This window comes from Ursus arctos, unplaced genomic scaffold, assembly GCF_023065955.2.
Source record: "Ursus arctos isolate Adak ecotype North America unplaced genomic scaffold, UrsArc2.0 scaffold_5, whole genome shotgun sequence".
Taxonomy (NCBI): Eukaryota; Metazoa; Chordata; class Mammalia; order Carnivora; family Ursidae; genus Ursus; species Ursus arctos.
This window is the reverse complement of record NW_026623067.1, coordinates 8,412,781-8,423,336: the sequence shown is the minus strand read 5'-3', so window position 1 is coordinate 8,423,336 and position 10,556 is coordinate 8,412,781.

Sequence of the window (10,556 nt, the reverse complement as noted above, 5' to 3'; positions counted from 1 at the left end):
TATAAAGAGGAAGAATATATTTTCAGAAAAATCTGATTTCTTTTTTAGTGTTAAAACATTAAAAAATAGTGTGGATTTTATAAAATATGTAGAACTTAAATATATTACAAGACTAGCACAAAGGTCAAGAAAGTAAATAGTAACATATGTATTACATATGAAATAGTAATATTTATATATGAAAGTATAGAGTAATAGGTTAAAACTTACATTGGATTCCCTAGAGCTCCCACAAAAAGCAAAATGGCAAATATATTAACACATAAGACAAAAATGAATATAAAATGAGAAATTAAAATATTTAATTAACCCAAGAGATGTTTTCCATAGTAGATGCACCAATTTACATTCCCAACAGTGTATAAGGATTCTCTGTTCTCCACATCCTTGTCAACACTTGTCATTTTTTCTCTTTTTGTTAATAGCCAATCTTAAAGATGTGGGGTGATTAAGACTTTTATTATAGGCTTATTTACCTAATATAAAATATTTTAATAGTTCAGTTCACATTTTATATGTTTATTTATCTGTAAATCTTATTTGTTTATAATTTACTACTTTATTAATAGTATACTCTTTATAATTCTATCAGTTTTTATATATTTCATACCTGAAATTTTATGTGCACAAAAAATTAAAATTTATTTACTTGTTCCCTTGCTCTTCTTATCCACATTTAAGTTCACTCCTCAAACTTCATAATTATAATAATTAAAATTACTGTTTTGTTTCTTATTAAGTTCTGATACTCAAATTGCTACAGAAGATAGATATATTGTAAAGACACATTTATTACCAGGCTTCTGTGATTAGCCGTTTTCTAGCATTGCAGGGCTGGATTAATTTAAGTGCAGAACATGCTGATGCCAGTTTCTGTGGTGCACTGAAGTGTGTGTGGTGTGTATGGGGAGCTTTTGAACTCTTTTCATGGTATTCCAGTCCATTTAAGCTGAGCCTGAACACTGCAGTAAAATGAAAGTTCAGAAGAATTTATTCTACTACTTCTACACTTAATACATTTTATTCTAAAAGACATAATTTATTCTATATTTACACTGAAGCACACTGATAACATATTTGGTGTTCTTTTTTTCATGAAAACTTGTCTGGAGCCAAACCCACCTACAATATACATTTTGTCTCTTCAAATTCTATGCTATTTATTTTTTCCCTTCTTTTCTCACAGACAGAAGGAAAAATCTCTACTTTCGCTAGCATTTGGTATGTGTTGATGAATAAATTTAGAGTCACATTCAAACTTTAATTTTAAATTCCTGATAAAATAACAATATTTGTTGAACTTTCAATATTTATGTCATTAGGCAGATAAGTTTATCTTAATAATACAGCTAAGTTTGTGTATATGTGGATATGCATTTTTCATATATATATACATATATACATATATATATGTATATGTATATATATACATGTACATACACACTGTATATTTTTTCACTGCTCATTTTCCCTTCTGACCAAATATCCAATTAGAGAGCTATGGGATATTCTCAGCTATCTGTTCTTTCTCATACTAGCATAGATACAAACCCCAATTCTTTGAAATCTCATTTCTACCAAGTACCTCTCTTGTGATAAAAAAAAAAAAAGGAAGGTCTTCCTCAAGTTAATAAGGAATATCTACAAAATCCTGCATCTAAAATGATACTTAATGATGTGAAACTTGATGTTGTCCAATTAAATTTTTTTTAAAAAAATGGCAAGGGCGACCTGCCTCACCACTTCTTTAAAAGGGAGGGAGGGAGGGAGGGAGGGAGGAAGGAAGGAAGGAAGGAAGGAAGGAAGGAAGGAAGGAAGGGGGGAAGAAAGAAAGAAAAAGAAAGAAAGAAAGAAAGAAAGAAAGAAAGAAAGAAAGAAAGAAAGAAAGAAAGAAAGAATCTTCCTCAAGTTAATAAAGAATATTTACAAAAACCTGCATCCAAAATCATACTTAATGATGTGAAACTTGATGTTTCTCGATTAATATGAAACAAATGATAAGGGTGACCTGTCTCACCACTGCTTTTCAACATCATACTGGAAGTTCTAGTTAATGCAAAGATAGGAAAATAAATGGCAACATATTACAGATTGGGAAGAGGAAATAGAGCTGTCTTTGTTTTCTGATAACATAATCATAATTGTGGTAAATCTGAAAGAATGGACAAAAGCCTCATATTGCTAATAAGTTATAAAAAGTTAGCAGGATACATTATAGTGAACAAAGTCAATCATTTTCCTGTATACCAAAAATAAACAAGTGGGTTTGAAATTTAAAAATATATACAATTTACATTAGCATCCCCAAAATTAATTACTTAGGTATAAATCTAACAAAATATGTACTAGATCTATATGAGAAAATGTACAAAACTCTGATGAATAAAGTCAAAGAACTACATAAATCAAAGGATATTTCATATCCATAAATAGAATGATTCAATAATATCAAGCTGTCAGGTTTTTTTTTTCCAAATCGATCTATAGATTCAATTCAATCCTTATAAAAATTCAAGCAAATTATCTTATGGATATTGACCAGCTGGTTCTAAATTTTATTGGAGAGACAAAGATCCAGAAGATCCAACATAATATTGCAAGAGTTTCAACAAAACTAGAAGACTGAAACAGACTTCAAGACTTAATGTAAAGCTCCCATAATAATCACACTACAGTAAAAGAGTTGGCAAATAGATCAAGGGAACAGAATATAATACCCAGAAACAGACCCACATAAACATGATCTTTTTTTTTTTTTAAACAAAGGAGCAAAAACAATACAATAGAGAAAAGATAGTCTTTCCAACAAATGGTGCTGGGACATTTGGACAACCACATGCCAGAAACAAAACAAAACAAAACAAATCTAAACATGGAACTTACATCATTCACACAAAAATGAACTCAAGATGGATCAGGGACCTACACATAAAACAGAAAATTATAAATGTCCTAGAAGAAATCATAGGAGATAATCTAGATGACTTTGAGGTAGTTACAGTTTTTAATGCAAAGACTTGATCTATTATAAAAAATTGACAACCTTCCCTCAATTAAAAAATTGTTTTTGTTGTTCTGTAAAAGAAACAGTCTGGAGAATAAGATAAGGGCTATAGACTGAATATTTGTCTCCCCCAAAAATCCATATGTTGAAAATTAATCTCTAATATGATGTTGTTCAGAGGTTGAGCCTTTGGGAAGTGCTGAGATTATGAGAAAAGAATCATTATTAATGGGATTAGAGTTTTTATAAACAAACAAACAAAACAAAATAAAACCAATATCCCTCACCAGGAATTAAATCTGCCAAATTCTTGATTTTGGACTTTTCAGCCTCCCAAAATGTGACAAATTAATGTTTGTTGCATAAGCCATCCAGGCCATGGTATATTCATTATAGTAAACATGACTAAATTAATAACAGAGCGTGTGAGAAAATATTCGGAAAAGTCATGTCTAAAAAAGGATTGTTATCCAAAATACACAAATATACCTTAAGTCAATTCTAAGAAATTAAACAAATGGTAGAATGATCCAAGGACCTTAGAAAACACCTCACCAAGGGGTGCCTGGGTGGCACAGCGGTTAAGCATCTGCCTTCGGCTCAGGGCGTGATCCTGGCGTTATGGGATCGAGCCCCACATCAGGCTCCTCCGCTATGAGCCTGCTTCTTCCTCTCCCACTCCCCTTGCTTGTGTTCCCTCTCTCGCTGGCTGTCTCTATCTCTGTCAAATAAATAAAATCTTAAAAAAAAAAAAAAAAGAAAACACCTCACCAAAAAAGATATATGGATAGCAATTAAGCATATTGAAAGAACTTCCACATCTTTTTTCATCAGGGAAATGCAAATATAAACAATGAGGTACCGATACACCTTTGTTAGCATGGTCAACATTTGGAGTAATGGCAACACTAAATGCTGGTGAGTATGTGGATCAACAGCAACTCTCATTCATTGTTGACGGAAGTGCAAAATGGTGCAATCGCTTTGGAAGACAGCCTGATGGTTTATTAAAACAACAACAACAAGCAAAAACAAAAACCTAAATATATGTTTAGTATAAAATCCAGTAATCATATTCCTTAGCATTTACTCAAAGGGATTGAAAACTTATGCTCAAATAAAACCTGACCATAGATATTTATAGCAACTTTATTCATAATTGCCAAAACTTGGAAGCAACCAAGATATCCTTCAGTAAGTGAGTGGACAAATTATGGTATATTTTGGCAATAATACTATTTGGGGCTAAGAAAAATGAGCTATCAAGCAATGAAAAGACATGGATGAAATTTCCATGCTTATTGATAAGTGAAATAACTAAATCTGAAAAGGCTTCAAACTTTATAATCACAGCTATGTGACATTCTGGATAAGGCGATCTATAGAGATAGTAAAAATCTCAGTAATTTCCAGGGGGTTTTTTGGAGTGATAGATTGATAGAGCACAGAGGATTTTTAGAAACTATGAAACTACTCTGTAATACCATAGCATGGAGACATGTCATACACTTGTCCAAACCCATAGAATATTCAACACCAAAAGTAAATCATAATGTAAATATGGACATTAGTGATGATAATGTTTCAGTGTAGGTTCATTGATCATAAAAATTATAGCACTGTGGTGCAGGAGGTTAATGGAGAAAGGTGCATGTCGATATTGTTGTGAACACTGCTGCCCTAAAAAAATAGTGTCTATTAAATACAAAATAAGATAGAAAAATATTTTTAAAAATAGAGATAATCATTAGCTTTTTTTGTTGTTGTTGTTTTGTTTTGTTTTAACAATTGATCTAAACCTCAGTGCTTAGATGCCTTCATTATTTTCTGGCCTTTTCTCTGTAACTTGGTTAAGGGAAAGAATCATGCTGTAAATTGAGTTGCACAACTAAGCAAGAGTGAGTTAAAATGTAGCCCAACACTTACATCTGAAATTATAGAGTTATTAATTTTAAGCCAAAGTCATTAATAAGCAATGTTACTATTACACTTCTTGAGGAAATGCTATTATACTTGCAGAGGAAATTATTATTACTGGTGAACTTTTGCAACCACATTGATGGGACAGTCACATTCAGTCCTGGTATCTCACTATTATTACTATTAATTATGTCAGAGATTCTGCCATTTGCTCAAAGAAGTGATGTTTTCTAGAATTTGGAATAGTCAGCCTTCTGGTTATATCTGGTCATCTTTTTTACCCTGAAAATATTCTGAAAACTTGCCATCATTTTTTTCCCCAAGCCCTCTCTATCACCCTCAATTTGGTTCCAGATGTTCAGTGTTTTTGTTTGTTTGTTTTCTTTTCTTTTTTTCCCCCATATCTTCAACCTGATGTAATCTGCAGTCACCCTTGTCCCTAAGCCATCACTCTCCACCTCTTATCATGATGCTAGAAATCAGGACTCTTCCAGAAGTGATTATCACCTGGTAACTGAATCCCAAGTCCCTTAAAATGGGATAGTATTGATGCCAGTATGTTAAATGCTCATCTTGATCCTTCACCTCAATGCCATGTAGCTAAACATTGATTTCTTCCTGGAGTTCCTTGCTCAGTTGCCAGGTCTCATCAAGGGTGTAGACAAATCATGGGAGCGTGCAACATTACTTGTGCAACAAGTGCAACATTACTTGTTCTCCGACTCTCTGGACTGAACGATTTGTGTAAGTTATTTTATATTTAATTCTTTCTATGGGTTAATTGTACTGCTCTCATTTTACAGGTAAGAAAGTTACCTTTAAACACTTTAAGAACTTCCCATGATCTAAATAGTTTAGTGATCTATAACGTTTTAGTTATATGAAAAGAATAAATTCTAGAGATTTGTTGTACAACAGCTGACAACACACTACTGTGCATTTATAATTCTGTTGACATGATAGATCACAAGTACTACTGGGGACAAAAAGGGACATAAAGAAACTCTTGGAGATGATGGATGTTTATTACCTTAATTGCAGTGATAATATCATGGGTGTTGGCATAAGAACAAGTGCATCAAATTCTATATGTTAAATGTGTAGGGAGGTCTTGGTATGTCAATTATTCTCTAATGAAGCTCTACTAAAAATCGAATACAATCACATATTTGTCTAATAGTCCAAAAGCTCTAGTTCTTTGGATTCCTTAAATGTTTTACCTCCTTCTTGGTATCTCTTTTCTTAGAAGGATCCTATTATTTATTTATTTATTTATTTATTTATTTATTTATTTATTTTTAGGTGAAACATTTTACAAAGGTAGGATCATGTATATCCTTGAAATTCTTTTTTGGATCCAATCATCCATCATTCTCATTTTTTGATGCAAGTGATTCTGATTTGTAACTTATACATCTGCTCATCTCCTTCCTGGAATTCAGCACCATTTATACTGCCTATAAAGATTGGGCATGTTTGTTTGTTGATTTATTTCTAAGCTTTCTTAACTAAAAGTATGTACTATTGTTTCTGTTGATTAAAATCGTAATTTCCCAGTATTTTATTGTTTCTCCCAATATGACTTACTTTGAGGAATACTATCCACTCTGAATCATACATTTGTACTGTCAACTCTCAGTATGAAAATTTTATTTTGTTTTATTTTCTCAAAGCTAGCTCAACGTCTAACAAGAAATAGATAATCTATACCTAACTGTTGAATTAATGGATATTTAGCATCACCAGTTTATTGTTTTAAAAATAAGTCTATAATAATAAATATATTATAGTATATATTATATATAATATTACATATATTATATATACTATTAATATTATATATATTTCATACCTTAAGGAAAGAGTTTGACTTGGTTTCAGAAAACATAAGGATCAGGTTTCAGGAGATTTTTTGTTGTGGACCTGAAGGAATTGTCATACTATGTATTCAAGGAAGGATCATAAAGGAGCTATGGAATCAAGTGTTGATAAGATTGGTTTTATCTTGAGCTGCTTCAGAATTTAAGTGATAAAGGAGATATGGGAAAGGGTGGACTTTTGCAGATTTGTTCAGATATCCCCCAGGTCCCATCTCTGGTGAGAATAATATACTTTGTTTATACTCCTGAAGAATGTGCAAAGCTCTCTTGCTGCAAATATTCCCCTTGGAACCAACTAAGACATAGTCCCAGGTGTTATTTCCAGAGATGTATGCATCCTCCGTATTGGGTTGTTTTGCATGTAAATGTAATGTTTTTATTAGATTTTCCTAATAATATTACACCACATAATCAAATAGGTGAAAAAGTATCATATTTTAATGTGCTGATGATTCAAATGGGGAGCTTGTTCAAATGTGGATTTTGTTTAGCAGATCAGAATATGTCCTGAGATTCTGGTTTTCCAAAATCCCCAGTTGATGTTGATGCTGGTGCTGCCAGGGTGTGGATCCACTTAAAGTAACAAGGCAATATAATACACTTTACTTGCTAGATATGTATGTCTGTGTCCTGGATAACAAGGTGTGCTTTCTATATATCCATGCTTTCAAAACTTGAGATAAACCTACTTCAGGAGAATAAATATATGTTGTGCTTTGAAGTGTACCAAATTCTACCTTTAGCTTTGTAACAGACTAAGTAAGGAACCTCAGATTTATAAGTTGTAAGGACTTCAGTGCTTACAAGGTAACATTATTCAATGTTTACTCCATCATCATAAAATGAGGATAGGATATAAAAATGACATGATAATTCCATACATGGATGGGATGTCAAAATGATAATGTGTGGAAGGATGTCTAAGGTACTGCATGGTGACTATAGTTAGTAATCCTGGATGATATAATTGAAAGTTAAGAGAGTGGACTTAACTGCCTCACCACACACACACACACACACACACACACACACACACACACACACAAATCGTAATTACGTGATATGATGGAAGTGTTGGTTAACCTTTGACAACCCTGTTGCAAAATATCCGTAGGTTAAATCATCATGTTGTATACTTCAACCTTACACTTTGTTATAGGACAATTATATCTTAATAAAGCTAGAAAAACCACAAATGAAATCGACATAATTGGTTGGTTTCATTTTATTTGCATTATTTTGCAAGTTTTTTAGTGGCAAAAAATGCAGAAATATATCACCACAGACACAGCTACACAAAGCACAGAGCAGAATAATCTGTTACAGGTTCTCTTTCAGCAGTTCTCCCAAAATTCTCATAGAATTGTAATTGATCAGTGGTGTCATTATTTGGTGACATTTCAAACACTTTTATTAGTAACATTTTTTTGACTTCCTAATTATTTTAGTATAGTTTTGGCATTCATGGGTATTTAAGAGACTGCTCCCTAGATTTCCGATCAAGTAGGAGTTATCAGTTAGAAAATAAATTAAAGCATGCTCCTGATCTTTGATTCCGAGTTTGGTAAATCAAAGATCAATTTCCAGAACAAAGCTTGGGTACTCTGAACAAGAGAAATAGTTTATGAAAGATACAAGTCTTTCATTCAAGAAAAATTCAGGCAAGGCAGTGGTAGGTGGGATACCAGGGACAATTTCCTCCATGAGAGGAATCCATCTCTTCACAGGGCCATCTACTTGGTCCACCATATTTCCTAACAATATCCCAGAGGAAGGGAACAAAGATGTTTTACCTCACAAGGTTGTGAACTCTACACTGTGAATTCATGACTGTTCAGCCTACATGCAAACATACACAAAATACTTTTGTTTTCTGATTATAAAAGCAAAACACTCTCTTTATGAAATTATATGCACGTTAAATTTTAATGAAAATTAATCTATTATTGACTTTTTGTGATATGGATGTTTACATACACTTGAAAGCAACATTATGCCCTGGCCTTTCTGGAGGGAAATCTTCGATCCCACATTAATATATGGTCCTGTCTTCCTATCCTAGGGGCAACTTTTGATACTTCTTTCTGCAAATTTTCCATATTAAGTAGTATTCTCAACTTAACTGTTGGCTTGCCAGGTGACCACAAAAAGGCACAGCAACTGAATCTTTGAAATAGACATCTGAACACAAAGCCAGATATAATAGTGTATTCTCAGTATGTACTTGTTGATAAATTATTTGAATCATCAACGCAATCCAGAAAAATTTATACAGTATCATGTAACATTCTGACTGAAACCAAAAGTACAGCAAATTTTTTTGCAGTAAGTTTTTCCATATCATTAGCCCCCAAGGCCTGGACATCATTGTTCCTGAGCTACATACAGCCCTTCCATAGCCTTGGGTCCTTAGATATATCTCCTGCTGAATACTTCTATCATCTCTTTCAGCAAGTCAATGTCACCATGTCCAGAATTCCAACAGATTATTGATAATGGAAAGGTACTATAAGAAAGGAAATGGTGTAAATACGTATGTAATGTATGAAGTGTAATTAAAACTCCTGGAGAAAGAGTTGAGTGGGTTCAAATTTTGGATGCCTGTTAGGAGTTAAACTGTAAGAGTGAAATTCAAAGCAAGAATAGTAAATCTAATGTCTTTGAGTAATAAGAAGTAGCTCTCTGAAGTAAAAATTATATTTCACTATGATTTTATTTTTTTTAAAGATGTATTTATTTATTTTGAGAGAGGGAGGGAGAGAGAGAATGAGACCACACAAGTGGGAAGGGCAGAGGGAGAAGGAGAGATAATCCCAAGGCGACTCCACACTCAGCACAGAGCCTGACAAGGGGCTTGATTTCATGACACTGAGGTCACAACCTGAGTCAAATCCAAGAGTTGAATGCTTAACTGACTATACCACTCAGGCATCCTTATAATTTTAATTTTCTCAAATATAAGTCCAGTCCTCCCTCATAGCCTCCAGGAATGAATTTACATTTTTATAGACAAACAATATAAAATAGCAAAAGCCTGCCTTTCTATACACATCCCCTGGGAATTCAGAAAACAAGCCAGATGGAAGGAAATCCTCAGAAATCAGGTAAATTAAGTGAGTCAAAATTGGGAAATTCATGCACATCACTGCCCAGGCCATAGCAAAAACAAAACAAAACAAAACAAAACAAAACAAAACAAAACAAAACAAAACAAAAATAACAACCTGGCTAAAAGAAGTTTTTCCTCTGTTAAGAGTGTCACCATCTTCTCAAGAGTAATTATTATAATTATCTGCATCCTCGACCTGCCCAGAAAAGCCTTCAAATATTCAGGTTGCATGTTAAAATCCACTGACTGGAAAAATATAACGGGTGGTGCAAGATTTCGGTCTGGAGAGAGGTTGAATTATTTTTTCACATGTCAATAAGCCATTTCCAACTGTTCAGCAGGTTGTCTAATTGCCCTTGTTGCTTATTTTATTAAATGATTTAAATAAAATTATTCATAATTTTAATGAATATATGTTTATCAGGTATATTGAATACAATTATTTTGAATACCTCAGATGTATTATTTTGAACATACTCATTTAAAAAGCTGACTTATTTTTCTTATGTTTTTTAACATTCATATCTATTATTTAATATCCAGGGTATTGTCTGAACAGATTTGAATGATAATAATGACCATCTTTTGTCCTGATTTTAATGGGGATCCTGGTAATAGACATTTGATTATGTTAACAAAAACA